Source organism: Ornithorhynchus anatinus, chromosome X2 (assembly GCF_004115215.2).
Source record: "Ornithorhynchus anatinus isolate Pmale09 chromosome X2, mOrnAna1.pri.v4, whole genome shotgun sequence".
Classification (NCBI taxonomy): domain Eukaryota; kingdom Metazoa; phylum Chordata; class Mammalia; order Monotremata; family Ornithorhynchidae; genus Ornithorhynchus; species Ornithorhynchus anatinus.
The window spans coordinates 11780312-11794661 of NC_041750.1; the positions used below are offsets into that span (position 1 = coordinate 11780312).

General features: G+C 47.9%; 1 long non-coding RNA gene across 1 annotated transcript; it reads right to left on the reverse strand.

The window, feature by feature from the left end:
• Positions 1-12403: 12403 nt before the first annotated feature.
• On the reverse strand, positions 12404-13537 carry LOC120638098. Its single transcript, XR_005659586.1, has 2 exons — positions 13046-13537; positions 12404-12752 (listed from the first exon to the last, which is right to left on the reverse strand). It is a non-coding gene; the product is annotated as an uncharacterized LOC120638098 (long non-coding RNA).
• Positions 13538-14350: the final 813 nt, after the last annotated feature.

Sequence of the window (14350 nt, forward strand, 5' to 3'; positions counted from 1 at the left end):
ACTTCCACAAAACGGCATGCCTGGTGCCATCGTATTATGCAGTCTGCCCAGCAAGACACATGGGATGCCCTGTGCCTATCAATCAATTAATCGATCAATCATATTTATTGAGCACTTACTGTACTAAGTCCTTGGGAGAGTACAGCACAACAGAGTTGGTAGATACGTTCCCTGCCCATGGCAATCTTACAGTCTAGAGGGGGAGACCGACATTAATGCAAATAAATAAATTATGGATAGCTACATAAATGCTATGGGGCTGAGGGAGTGGAGAATAGAGGGTGCAAATCCAAATGCAAGAGTGATGCAAAAGGGAGAGGGAGAAGAGGAAATGAGGGCTTGTATCTACCCCAGCACTTAGTACAATGCCTGGAACGTAGTAAGTGCTTAACAAATATAAATTAAATTAAATTTTAAAAAGCCAGGAAGCTTTTTTCAAGCATTCAGCAAAAGCGTGGACTCTGGCACCTCCTTGTGGGAAGAGTTAGTTGTGGAGAAGTCTTAATATAAAAAGCAATTGTGTTGCCTTCAGCAGTTCTTACAGGATTAACTCTCTTCCTTTCCCTTCTTCCATCCCTCTGAGGCCACACGGAGCACTCGTTCTACCCTCCTTTCACTCCTGCACATGCTCTAACGACTGACTTTTCAAACCCAAACCCTCAGCCCCTGCAAAAGAGCTGCCTACAGCCCGGAAAGGCCAGAACCAGCCCTAACAACCCAAGCAGAGGAAAGTCTCAGGCCAAGAAGCCCAGCTCTTAGCCCATCGAGGAAACCCTGGTAATCACGAGGGGATCAGCAATGTGCTTGGAAGTGAGAAAAAGAGAGGGCTATATCAATCAACTGATCGATTGATTAGTGGCATTTATTGAGCGCTCACTGTGGGCAGAACACTGTCTGAAGCGCTCGGGAAAGTTCACCACAACAGAGTTGGTAGATGCAACCCGGTCCACATTTCCCAATTCTAAAATAGAAAGGAAGCAGGAATTTCTTCCCTCAGACACTAGCTTGACTCTCTTTCCTGGCCCCACATGCCTCAGGAAGCCTGTTTTAGTAGGCCCTGAAAGAAAGACTCTCCTTTCCAGCCCCTGGGGAAGGACAAAGTTTTCTCTCGTGGCGGGAAGCCGCACAGCCCGAGACCACACTCCCCCCTTCTGTTCCTTGGCCAACACTGCCTCTTTGCTGGCTTGTATCCCTCCGATCAGCTCTGGAGACACTGGAATCTTGTGTCTGCCTCCAGAAAGCTCTTCTACAAATACTCCGGCTACAGAGCAAAGAGGATCGGAGAGGAGCCCAGTGTGCAGGCTCCAGTTGCTCTGCTTGGAGACAGCCTCACTGCCTGAAGCTGAGTGTCCCAAGCAAACAGTCTAGATTCTGAGACCTCAAACTGGTCCGTGCTCTCACTGGTTAATTCCATTTGGAGCCCTTCCCACCCCCGGCCCCCAGAAGCTAGAGAAGTGAATCAAAAGGAAACACCTGCTCACAAGCTGGTGTCTCTTCATCCGTCAGACCGGGTTCCCGGCCTTAATGGGCCATGAAATTAGGCCGCAGCAGAGAGGGAATGTCCAAGACCAAGTCTGGGAGAAGTGGCCCAGGGAAGGTTTGGAGGAAGGCAGTGCAGAGTTTCCAGACCTCATGGCCATTTGCCTCAAACTTTTTCCCAAAAGCCTCTGGTTCTCCTGCAGATATGTGGTCAAACCATTCTAAGCCAGCTTCATCCTAGGCCTCCCATCCTTCGGCGAAGGTCGGGTGGGGAGAGGCACAGGAATAGCCCAGAGCAGCAAACAGGATTGATCACTGATCAGGCCTACTACTCTTGAAGTCAGTAATAATAATAATAATGATAATAAACTGTGGTATTGAAGTGCTTACTATGTGCCAAGCACTGTACTAAGCACTAGAGTGGATACAAGCTAATCAGGTTGGATACAGTCTTTGCCCCACATGGGACTCACAGTCTAAATAGAAGGGAGGACAGGAATTGAATCCCTATTTTACAGATGAGGAAACTGAGGCACAAAGAAGTGGAGTGACTTACCCAAAGTCACACAGCAGGCAAACGGAGGAGCTGGGATTAAACCCAGGTTCTCTGCCTCTCAAGACCCACATTCTTTCCACTAGGCCAAACTGCTTCTCTTACAACAGTAATAATAATAATAGTTGTGGTATTTGGTAAGTGCCTTCAATGTGCCAAGCACTGTGCTAAGTGCGGAGGTAGACACAACGTAAGCAAATTGCACACAGGCCCTGCCCCATGTGGGGCTCACAGTCTAAGGGGGAGGGAGAACAGATACTGAATCCCCATTTGACAGATGAGAAAGCTGAGGCCCAGAGAAGTGACTTGCCCAAGGTCACACAGAAGGAGAGTGGCAGATCTAGTCTCACCCCAGATCTCCCATCCATTGGCAAGGAGGTGGGGGGGGACAGGCACAGAAATAGCTCAGACTGGCAAACAGGATTGACCAACAAGACCAGAAGTTAAGGACACCGGTTTCCTCTCCCTGAGCAGGGACTGGGCCCCTCCCCTGTATGGACTGACTCCCTGATTTCCTAACCTAAAATGGCAGCTCAGCTATAGTGGGTTGGGTTCTCCTCACACAGTCCCCCTGCCCTACTGTCATCTGGTTTTATCGGGGTCGCATACTCTTCCCTAGGCTCAGTGGGTTCTTCCCTTCCTCAAGACTGGAATTCCCCAGCCCTAGTTTGCTTAGATCGAGCAAAATGGCAACTCTGGAGGCCAGGAAAGAGTGGCCCAGGACTTCCAGGGCCAGGAAGTGACTTCAGCAGCCTGGATACATAATCAGGAGGGAGAAGGCCCAGTCACCTGTCAAGGTTATCATAGCACAACCAGGGGTGAAAGTACGCTGGCATGACCGGGAACAAGGCACGGCTAAAAGAATAGGTGTCAGTGCTCCACTGTGACCTAGTGGAAAGAGCTCGGGCCTGGGAGTCAGAGAGCCCTGGGTTCTCAGCCTGGCTCTGCCACTTGGCTAATATGGGACCTTAGACAAGTCACTTCACTTCTCTGGGCCTCCTCAGTTACTTCATCTGTAAAATGGGGATTAGGACTGTGAGTCCCACTTTCATTCAATAGTATTTATTGAGCGCTTACTATGTGCAGAGCACTGTACTAAGCGCTTGGAATGTACAATTCAGCAACAGATAGACACAATCCCTGCCCACTGATGGGCTTACAGTCTAATCGGGGGAGAGAGACGGACAAAAAACAAGACAACTTAATCACGATAAATAGAATCAAGGGGATGTACACCTCATTAACAAAATAAATAGGGTAATAAAATATATACAAATGAGCACAGTGCTGAGGGGAGGGGAAGGAACTGTGTCGAACCTGACTAACTCATATCTACTGTAGTACAGTGCCTTGCACATAGTAAGCGCTTAACAAATACCACAAAAAAAGGGTGCCTGTGTCCAGCCTGATTAACTTCTATCTATCCTAGGGCTTAGAACAGTGCTTGACACATAGTAAGTGCTTAACAAATACGATGATGATCATGATAATAATAATAATAATAAAATGATTAACAAATATCACCATTATGATTCTTATTATTCTCCTTGAAACATTATTTAACTTTGGCTTCACTGACACTGTCCTCTCCTGATTCTCCGCCGATCTCTTTGACCATTCCTTCTTAGTCTCTTTCACTTCTCCTCCTCTGCTTCCCACCCTCTGACTGTGGGGTCTCTCACGGCTCAGGTCTGGGTCACCTTCTATTTTTCATCTACACCCACTATCTTAGACAACGCATTTGCTCCCATGACCTCAACACCATCTTTACAGGGATGACACACAAATCTGTCTCTCCACCCCTGACCTCCCTCTTTCCCTGCAGTCTCGCATTTCCTCCTGCCGTCAGAACATCTCTACCTGGATATCTTGCTAACACCTCAAATTTAATGTGTCCAAAAGAGAACTCCTCATTTTCCCACCTAAACCTTGTCCTCCCCCATCCTTCCCATCTCTGTAGACATTGCCCCGGCTTCACAAGCCCAACCTTGGTAGTATCCTCGACTCATCTCTCTCATTCAACCCACGCATTCAGTCTGTGACCAAATACTGTAAGTTCTGCTTCACATCAACTCTAAAATCCACTCATTTCTCTCCATCCAAACAGCTACTTCACTGATCCAAACACTTTTCCTATCCTGCTTTGACAAGTGCATTAGCCTCCTCACTGACCTCCCTGTCTCCTGTGTTTTCCCACTCCAGGCCTTACTTCACTCTGCTGCCTGGATCATTTTTCTATAAGAAAAATTAAATCCACATATCCCACTCCTCAAAAACCTCCAGTGACTGCCCATCCACCTCCACATCAAACAGAAACTCTTCACCATGGACCTTAAAGCACTCACTCAGTCAGCTTGTTCCTTCCTACCTTACCTCCCTGATTTTCTATTACAACCCAGTCCACACATATCGCTCTTCTAACACTAACCTACACACTGTGTCTCGACCTTGTCTGTCTCATCATGGATCCCTCGCCCATGTTCTGTCTCTGGCCTGGTAATTCCCTCCCTCTTCAAATACGACAAATCACCACTCACCCCATCTTCAACGTCTTCTTAAAATCATATCTCCTCCAAGAGGCCTTCCTTCCCTGACTAAGCCCTTATCTCCTCTACTCCCTCTTCCCTCTTTCTTCTGCATTGCCAATATACTTAGATCTGTACTCTTTAAGCACTTGATATTCTTTCCCACTCAGCACCTCAGCACTTATGTACATATCGTAAATATTTATATTACTGTCTCCCCCACTAGACTGTAAGCTTATTGTGAGCAGGGAACTTGTCTACCAACTCCATTGTGTTGTACTCTCCCAAGTGTACAGTGCTCTGCACACAGTAAGCACTGAATAATACCAGTGACTGATATTCTAAGGAATATGGTGGTGATTAGTAAGATAATGCTCAATGACCAGTTAATAAAACAAGTGTTCTGAGAACTAAATAATATACAATGCTGTTACTGTTATTTTTGCTGTGTACTAGGACTCCCAAAATGTTGGATTCACTATTAGCTTGTGAGCCTTCTGAGGGGCAGGGACCATGTCTAATTCCTACCTAGATATTCTTTCCCAATGCTTAGTACAGTGCTCAGCACCAAGTAAGCGCTTAATTTATTAATATATTATAAGTATTAATATAATACTATTACTATTTGTTAAGCGCTTACTGTGTGCAAGTACTGTACTAAGCACTGGGGTAGATACAGTAAATGTATATCGGACAGAGTCCCAGTCCCATGTGGAGCTCACGGTTTAAGTACGAGGAAGAATAGGTATTTAATCCCCATTTTGCCAGTGAGAAAACTGAGGCACAGAGAAGTGAAGTAGCTCGCCCAAGATCACACAGCAGGCAAGGGGCAGAGCTGGGATTAGAATCCAGGTCCTCTATTCCCAGGCCCAGACTCTTTCCACCAGGCCACACTGCTTCCTTCCCTGACATACTTACATCCACTGCCTCCAACTTTCTCTCCTCCAACTCCTTCCTTGACCCCCTGCAATCTGGTTTCCTTCCCATTCATTCCCTGAAAACTGCACTCTCCAAGGTCACCAATGACCTCCTTCTTGCCAAATCTCAGTCATCTTGGACTCTATACCACTCCCTCCTTCTAGCAACACTTTCTTATCTTGGTTTCACTGACACAATTCTCTTCTGGTTTTCCTACTATCCAGTCACACTTTCTCATGTTCTTTCACTGGTTGTTCCTCTTCCGACTCTCATTCCCTAATTGTGGGTGACCTTCGAGTCTCTGTTCTGGGTCCCCGTCTCGTCACATTTTACACTCATTCATCTGCTTCCTTGATTTCAGCTACCACTTCTATGGCCAGGTCTCCCAAATTTATCTCGAGAGTCTGACCTCTCCATCTACCTGCAAACTTGCCTGCAAGACCTCTCCCAAGAGCTTAGAACGGTGTTCTGCACACAGTAAATGCTCAAAAAAGACCACTAATTGATTGATTTAGAGGTCTCACCAGCACCTCCAGCTCAATATTGTCCAAAACTGAACTCTTCTTCCTTCCTAAGTCCTCTCCTCCATCTAACTTTCCACCATGGTCCCTGTTTTCCAAAACCACAACCTTGGTATTACCCTTGACTCCTCAGTCTCTTTCCTCTCTCACAATGATTCTCTTGCTAAATCCTGTCAGTTTTTCTTGCACAACATTTCCAGGATCCATCCTTTTCTCTCCAGCCAAACAAGCCACCAGGCATTCACCTTGATTACTGCTTCAGCCTCCTTACTGACCTCCCTGCCTCCTGTCTTTCCCCACTCCAGTCAATGCTTCACTCTGCTGCCTGGATCATTTTTCTACAGAAACGTTCAGGCCCTGTTTCCCCACTCCTCGAGAACCTCCAGTGGTTGCCCATCCACCTCTGCATCAAACAGAAACTCCTTACCATCGACTTTAAAGCACTCAATCATCTTGCCCCCTCCTACCTCACCTCCCTCCTCTCCTACTACAACCCAGCCCACACACTTGGCTCCTCTAATGCCAACCTTCTCACTGTACCTCGATCTCATCTATCCCACTGCCAACCTCTGGTCCGCATCCTGCCTCAGGCCTGGAACGCCCTCCCTCTTCATATCGGACAGACAATTTTTCTCTCCCTCTTTCAAAGCCTTATTGGAGGTGCATCTCTTCCAAAAGGCCTTCCCTGACTAAGCCCTCCTTTCCTCTTCTCCCACTCCCTTCTGCATCGCCTTGACTTGCTCCCTTTATTCATCCCTCCTCCAGCCCCACAGCACTTGTGTACATATCTGTAATTTTATTTATTTATATTAATGTCTGTCTCCCCCTTTAGACTGTAAGCTCGTTGTGGTTGGGGAATGTGTCCATGATATCGTGGCATTGTACTCTCTGAAGCAGTACAGTGTTCTGTCCACCATAAGTGCTCAGTGAATACAATTGACTGACTGATGGACTGACATCCTGGCTTGACTACTAGACCAGCCTCCTCCCTGACTTCCCAGCCTCTCCCCTCCCCAGTCTGCACTTCACCCTGCTTCTAAAACGTCATTCTGCACGCTTCTTTCAATCAATCAATGGTACTTATTGAGCACCTACTGTATGCAGAGCGCTATATTAAGTGTTTGGAAGAGGACAACAGAGTAAGTAGACATGATCCCTGCCCTCGAGAAGCTTAGTGTCTAGCGGGGAAGACAGAAATTACAGGTACAGAATGAATCTGAGTAAAAAGATATGATTGTATGGACTGAGGCTCCTTTAAAACCTCCAGTGGTTGCCCATTCACCTTAGCATAAAGCAGAAACTCCTATCAGTTTTAAGGTGCTCTATAATAATAATGATGATGGTATTTGTGAAACGCTTACTATGTGCCGAGCACTCTTCTAAGCACTGGGGTAGATACAAGGTAATCAGGTTGTCCCACGTGGGGCTCACAGTCTTAATCCCCATTTTCCAGATGAGGTAACTGAGGCACAGAGAAATTAAGTCACACAGTTGACAAGAGACAGAGCTGGGATTAGAACCCACAACCTCTGACTCCCAAGCCCGTGCTCTTTCCACTAAGCCACGCTGCTTCTCACATACTTATTTATTCTCAGCATTTACTGAGAACTTACTGTGTATAGAGGACTGTACTAAGCACTTGGGAGAGTACAGTAGAGTCATGTCTACACATGAGGAGCAGAGAAATAACAATAACTGTGGTCTTTACACAGAGAAGCAGCGTAACTCAGTGGAAAGATGCCGGGCTTGGGAGTCAGAGGTCATGGGTTCGAATCCCGGCTCTGCCACTTGTCAGCTGTGTAACTGTGGGCAAGTCACTTCACTTCTCTGTGCCTCAGTTACCTCATCTGGAAAATGGGGATTAAGACTGTGAGCCTCACGTGGGACAACCTGATTACCCTGTATCCACCCCAGCACTTAGAACAGTGCTCTGCACATAGTAAGCACTTATCAAATACCAACATTATTATTATTTAAGTGCTTACTGTGACCCAGGCACCGTACTAAGCACTGGGGCGGATACAGCAAATCGGGTTAGACACAGTCCTTGTCCCACCTGGGGCTCACACTCTTAATCCCCATTTTACAGGTAAGATAACTGAGGCACAGAGAAGTGAAGTGATTTACCCAAGGTCACACTGCAGACAAGTGGCAGAGGCAAGATTAGAACCCAAAACCTTCTGATTCCCAGGCCCGTACTCTATTCACTAGGCCGTGCTACTTCTCAATCAGAGGCCCTGGGTTCTAGATCCCTGTAGATTGTAAGCTCATTGTGGGAAGGGAACATGTCTACCACTTCTGCTATGCTGTACTCTCCCGAGGACTTAGTACAGTGCTCTGCACATGCTAAGTGCTCAATAAATACTATCGATTGAATGATTCTAATCCAGGCTCTGCCATAGGCCTGCTGTGTGGCCTTGAGCAAGTCACTTAACTTCTTTGCGCTTCAATTTCCTCATCTGTCAAATGGAGATTCAATGTTCACCCTCCTACTTAGACTGCAAGCTCCACGTGGGACAGGGACTGTGTCCAACTTGATTAACTTGTAACTACCCCAGCACTTAGAACAGTGCTTAACAAATGGCAAGTGCTTAACTAATACCATAAAAATAATACAGTGATTAGACAAGGATCCCTGATGTCAAGGAGTTTACAGTCCCGCAGGAGAGACAGATACTAAAATAAATTACAGCTAGGAGGAAGAAGGAAAATGGGATGGGTATATGAGTTAACACTTATTTAATAACTCCCTACTATCAATTCAGCATTTTTGTGTTGCCTTAGCATTCACTACTTCATACTACACTGTTTGAGCACTTCTTCCTATTTGGAAATGATTTCAGTGTCTGGCTTCCCCACTAGACTGTAAGCTCTTTAAGGGCAAGGAACATGTCTTCTTCTAACTGTCCGCTCCCAAGCACTTAGTACAGTGGTCTGCACGCAGTAGGCACTCAGTAAATGCCACTGATAGATAGACTGATCGATCAATTGATTGAGAAGAGGGATTCCTCTTCTGGAGACTCCTCTTATTCCCCAATTCTCAACTGATTTTTCTTCTATTGAAATATTTCCCCACTAACACTGTAGATGAATGAAACCAGTCAATCTCCCAGCACCGGGAGAGAGAGAGAGAGAGAGAGAGAGAGAGAGAGAGAGAGAGAGAGAATAAGATTATTGGGAGAAGAAATGGTGCTTTCTCAGCTACTGAATAGATGTAGAGATTTATCTTTTCCACAGGGCTGGCTTCATAAGGTAACTGAGGTAATCAATTGCCTCAGGGTGGCATGCATCTTGCTTCCTAACCCACTCAAGATGGCCTCCGCCTGGGATATTAATACAAGATGGTGCCTAAACCATTCATTCATTCAATCGTATTTATTGAGCACTTACCATGTGCAGAGCACTATACTATTTGGGAGAGTACAATACAAAAATAAACGGACACATTCCTTTCCCACAACGAACTTACAGTCCAAAGGCCACTTTACAGGCAGAATCCCACTACCTCCCACTCCCCCTGATATTGTGCATGCCTGACAGCCATCTTTAGAAGACTGCATTTTTTGAACAACCCTGCACCTTCTCTCCTTCCCCTTAATGACGCCCCTACCCCACTGCCCCCTGAAATAAAAACGACAAAGGACACTTCTGTAAAGCTTTGTTTGTTCATTTATCTAAAGCGCCAGACACGGTTAGACAACCGGATTTCTACCACACACACAGACACACCTTTCCCAGCTAAAAGTTCCAGAGTTCTTGAGGAACCAAATGGGTCAGAATCTCCCATCCACCCACCTCCAAAGAGATACAAAACAGCTGCTTCAGGCATGTAGAAAGAGTGGGGAGAAGGAGGAGGGGGAGAGGTGGAAAGGGGCCTGGAGAACAGGAAATACCTCATCCATCAGAAGCCGCAGAGAATTTTTCAAGTCAGCAGAACGGAGCCCAGAAGCTAGACAAATGAGAGAAGGGGCCGACGCTGAACAAAAAAGCAGTTTCTCTCTGGCGGCCCAGCCAGCTGGGAACAGGGTTTCTCAGCCCTTCCCAAAGCCCCATGGGTTCCTCTGAGACCCATGAGAAATCCAAAGTCAGATCTTCGTTCCACCAGTTCTATTCACTCTTTCTGGGTCCAGCTGCGCAGGGCCAGCCGCACACCACAAGCCAGGTAAGTGGTCACCCTGGGGCGGGGTGCACAGAAGCCATTTTAGGAAGGTTTCATTTCTCCTGTGATTCCCCCATTCCTCCCGCCCTCCCGTAACACCTTGCCTCTGCCCCCTTGAAATAAAAACAATAAAGGAGGCTTCTGAAAATATTTGTTTATCTAAGCCTTGGGGAGTAAGGGAATCCATGATTTCCCTCCCTTAGTGCCGCCCCCCCACCATCCCCCCTACACCTCTCTGGGCCCCAGAGGCCACCAGAGGCATGAACTGACTCTGACCAGGGGCTTCTGCATGTCCCGAACTGGCCTAGGGACCTCCACCCTCCCACCCCTCACCTCCGCCCCACCACCGCCATCACCCAACCCTGGGATGCAGACAGAACCAGTGAGGCACCTGCACCCCAACTTTCAATTGCTCATTCGATCATATTTATTGAGCGCTTAAAGTGTGCAGAGCACTGTCCTAAGCGCATGGAAAGTACAATACGGCAATAAAGAGAGACAATCCCTGCCTACAACGGGCTTACAGTCTGGGGGGGGGAGACAGACATCAAAACAAGTAAACAGGCATCAAAATAAGTAGAATTATAGATATATATAGATATATACGTAAGTGCTGGAGGGGGCACGGAGAGCAAAGGGAGCGAGTCGATCCCGCCCCATCCCCAACCTCACCACAGCTGCTGTTGCTGGGGCTTTCTGCCGCACGGACACTCCCTCCACCTCTTCGCCCATATCCTTCTCTGCCCTGGCTCCACCCAGAGCTCCGCTGCCATCTCTGCTGGCCCTGCCTGCCTACACACACCAGGGCACAGGGAGGGCGTTGCCAAACCCCCAAGGGATATTAGCCCAAAGCCATAATGGCAGCAGTGGAAGCAATAGCCAGGGGGCAACCTGCCTGGCTGGAGCCTTCAATCAAACAATCGTAGAACGCTTTCTGTTATAATAATAATAATTACGGTACTTTTTAAGTGCTTGCTATGTGCCAAGCACTGATACAAGTTAATTCCCACTTTACAGGTGAGGTAACTGAGGCCCAGAGAAGTGAAGTGACTTGCGCAAGGTCACACAGCAGACACGTGGTGGAGCTGGGATTAGAATCCAGGTCCTTCTGACTCCCAGGTCTATGCTCTAATAATAATAGTAATAATTATGGTGCTCGTTAAGCACTTACTATGTGCCAGGCACTGTACTAAGCACTGGGGTGGATACAAGCCAAGGGGGCTGGACACAGTCCCTGTCCCAGGTGGGGCTCATGGTCTCAATTCCCATTTTACAGATGAGGTAACTGAGGCACCAAGAAGTGACTTGCCCAAGGCCACGCAGCAGACAAGTGACAGAGCTTGGATTAGAACCCATGAATTTCTGACTCCCAGGCCTGGGCTCTAGCCACTACACCATGCTGCTTTTGTAGGCAGAGCACTGTACTGAATGCTGGGGAGAGTACAATACAGTCAGTAGACACGATCCCTGCTCTTGAGGAGTTTATAATCTAGAGGAGGAGACAGTCACTAGAATAAATTACACTAGCCCTGAAACTTCCACCCAAGCTGGGGTCCAGTGGACAGAGCATGGGCCTGGGAGTCAGAAGGATCTGGGTTCTAAGCACATACTTGGCTCCTCTAACCTTCTCACTGTGCCTCGATCTCGCCTGTCTCCCCGACGCCGACCCCTCGCCTGCAACGCCCTCCCTCCTCTAATCTGACAATGACTCTCCCCACCTTCAAAGCCTTATTGAAGGCACATCTCCTCCAAGTGGCCTTCCCAGACTAAGCCCCACTTCTCCTCATCTCCCTCTCCCTTCTGCATCACCCTAACTTGTTCCCTTTGCTCTTCCTCCCACTCCCACCCCCACTGCACTTATATATATTTCTGTAATCTTATTTATTTGTATTGATGTCTGTCTCCACCCCCTCTAGACTGTGAGCTCACTGTGGACAAGGAATGTCACTGTTTTTGGTTGTATTGTACTTTCCCAAGCACTTAGCACAGTGCTCTGCACATGGTAAGCACTTAATAAATACGACTGGATGAATGAATGAATAATCCCTGCTCTGCCACATGTCTGCTGTGTGACTTTGGAAAGTCACTTCACTTCTCTGGGCCTCCTCAATTACCTCGTCTGTAAAAAGGGGATTAAGACTGTGGGCCCCCTGGGGGGGCATGGACTGTGTCCAGCCCGATTATCTCGTATCTACCCTAGCGCTTAGTACAGTGCCTGGCACGTAGTAAGCACGGAACAAATACCATAAACGAAAAATTGGACTTTTAACTCCAGCTTGTCCAGCTCCAGACATTCGAAAGAGGAAGAGAAGGACGGCAGAGGGATGTCAGGCTCTAGCAAGCTTGAGCAGACAGGTTCAAGTGTTGGGGGTCTGATTGGTCACATGATTAGACATAGATGGGGAGGGGGATCCACAGATGTGCAACCACCATCTTGGGAAGAATGTAGCACTCCGGACTCTCGCTTCTGGACCCCAGTTAGATCATCAGTGGTCATCTCGGCACCCTGGCACTTCTGTTCACCGGACTAAGCGTTTGGGAGAATCCAATCCAGTAGAGTTGGTAGATGTGATCCTTGCCCTCAACGTGTTTCCAGTCTACAGGGGGAGACAGACATGAAAATAAATGACAGAGGGAAATGGCAGAGTATAAGGACATGCTTGGCCAAGAGCCCCAGTACATCAAGCAGCGGCACCACATGGGTCCCACTGTGCCGTGCCTGGAACCCGCACCACCCACCCCCCGCATCATCCAGGGGCTCCACTGCCAACCTGCCCTTATCTGAGCTGGGCGAGGAGACTGAAGCAGGAGAAACAGCCCACCTTCTCCCCCAAATAAATAGTCCCCTGGGAAGGCTTTGGCTGGGGAGACTACTGGGCTGTGGACAGACCTGCCTGAGCGGTGAGGAGCCTGAAAACAACTCAACTCCAACGCAGCCTTCTGGACCTCCTCCGCCATCCTCGGATCTTTATGCAGCTGGTCTCCTCTCGGGCGTCCGTCGCCAGCCTCCAAACCCCCTCGGCAGGAAGGTCATCCATTCTTGGGGGTCAGAGGGAGACGGTTCGGAGGGAGATCTCCAAAGCTAAACATCTATGGGGACAGAGAAGGAAGTGTTTTTCTCCCTGTCCCTTCCCCACTCCCCATCCCGATTCCATGCAGTAACAGGAGGACTCCCCTGGGGATTCAGAACTGAAGCAGGTGCTGTTGAGCTCCTGTCATATCTTCTGGAGGCACTAGTGAAGGGAGAAGGACTCAGTTCCCAAGAACAAAATAGCAATCTCTTAACTCGTTGCTGAAAGGTGTTCTTCGGTCAAAGAAGAAAGCGGTGGCAAGAGCACGGGCTTGGGAGTCCGAGGTCATGGGTTCTAATCCCGGCTCCGCCCCTTGTCTGTTGTGTGACCTTGGGCAGACCACTTAACTTCTCTGTGCCTCAGTTCACCTCATCTGTAAAAATGGGGATTAAGACCTTGAGCCCCACTTGGGACCACCCGATTACCTTGTATCTCCTTTGGCACTTAGTACAGTGTTTGGCACATAATAAGTGCTTAACAAATACTGTAATTATTATTATTATTTATTAAAAGTCTTCCTCTCAACTGTAAGCTCCTTGTGGGCAGGGAACCTGTCTACCACCTATTATACTGGATTCCCCCAAGTGCTTAATACAGTGCTCTGCATACAGTAAGTGCTCAATAAGTGCGATTGAGTGATTGACTGATTGCTCCGCAGAGGTGTGAGGCTGCTTCCTGAGTGCAGAAACGAAGCTGAAGACAAAGCAGTCTAATTGAGGTATCCCCCTTTTCTTTTTCTTAATGATACAGTACAGGCTTTGCACGAAGTAAGCATTCAATAAAGATGATTGAATGAATGAATATCTGTTCAGTGCTATGTGCCAGGCACTGTACTAAGGGCTGGGGTAGATACGAGATGATCAGGTTGGACAGTCCCTATCCCACATTAGGCTCACAAGTCCTAATCCTCATTTTACAGATGAGGTAACTGAGGAATGGACAAGCGAAGCAACTTGCCCTAGGTCACACAGAAGACAAGTGGCAGAGCGGGGATTCGAGCTCAGGTATCCCGACTCCCAGGCCCGTGCTCCTTCCGCTGGGCCCTGATGCTTCCCTCTCCCAGCTAGCTGAAAAGAAAGGGCCCCGATCTCAACTTCCAGCTACAGAAACATTCCAGGGTGGGC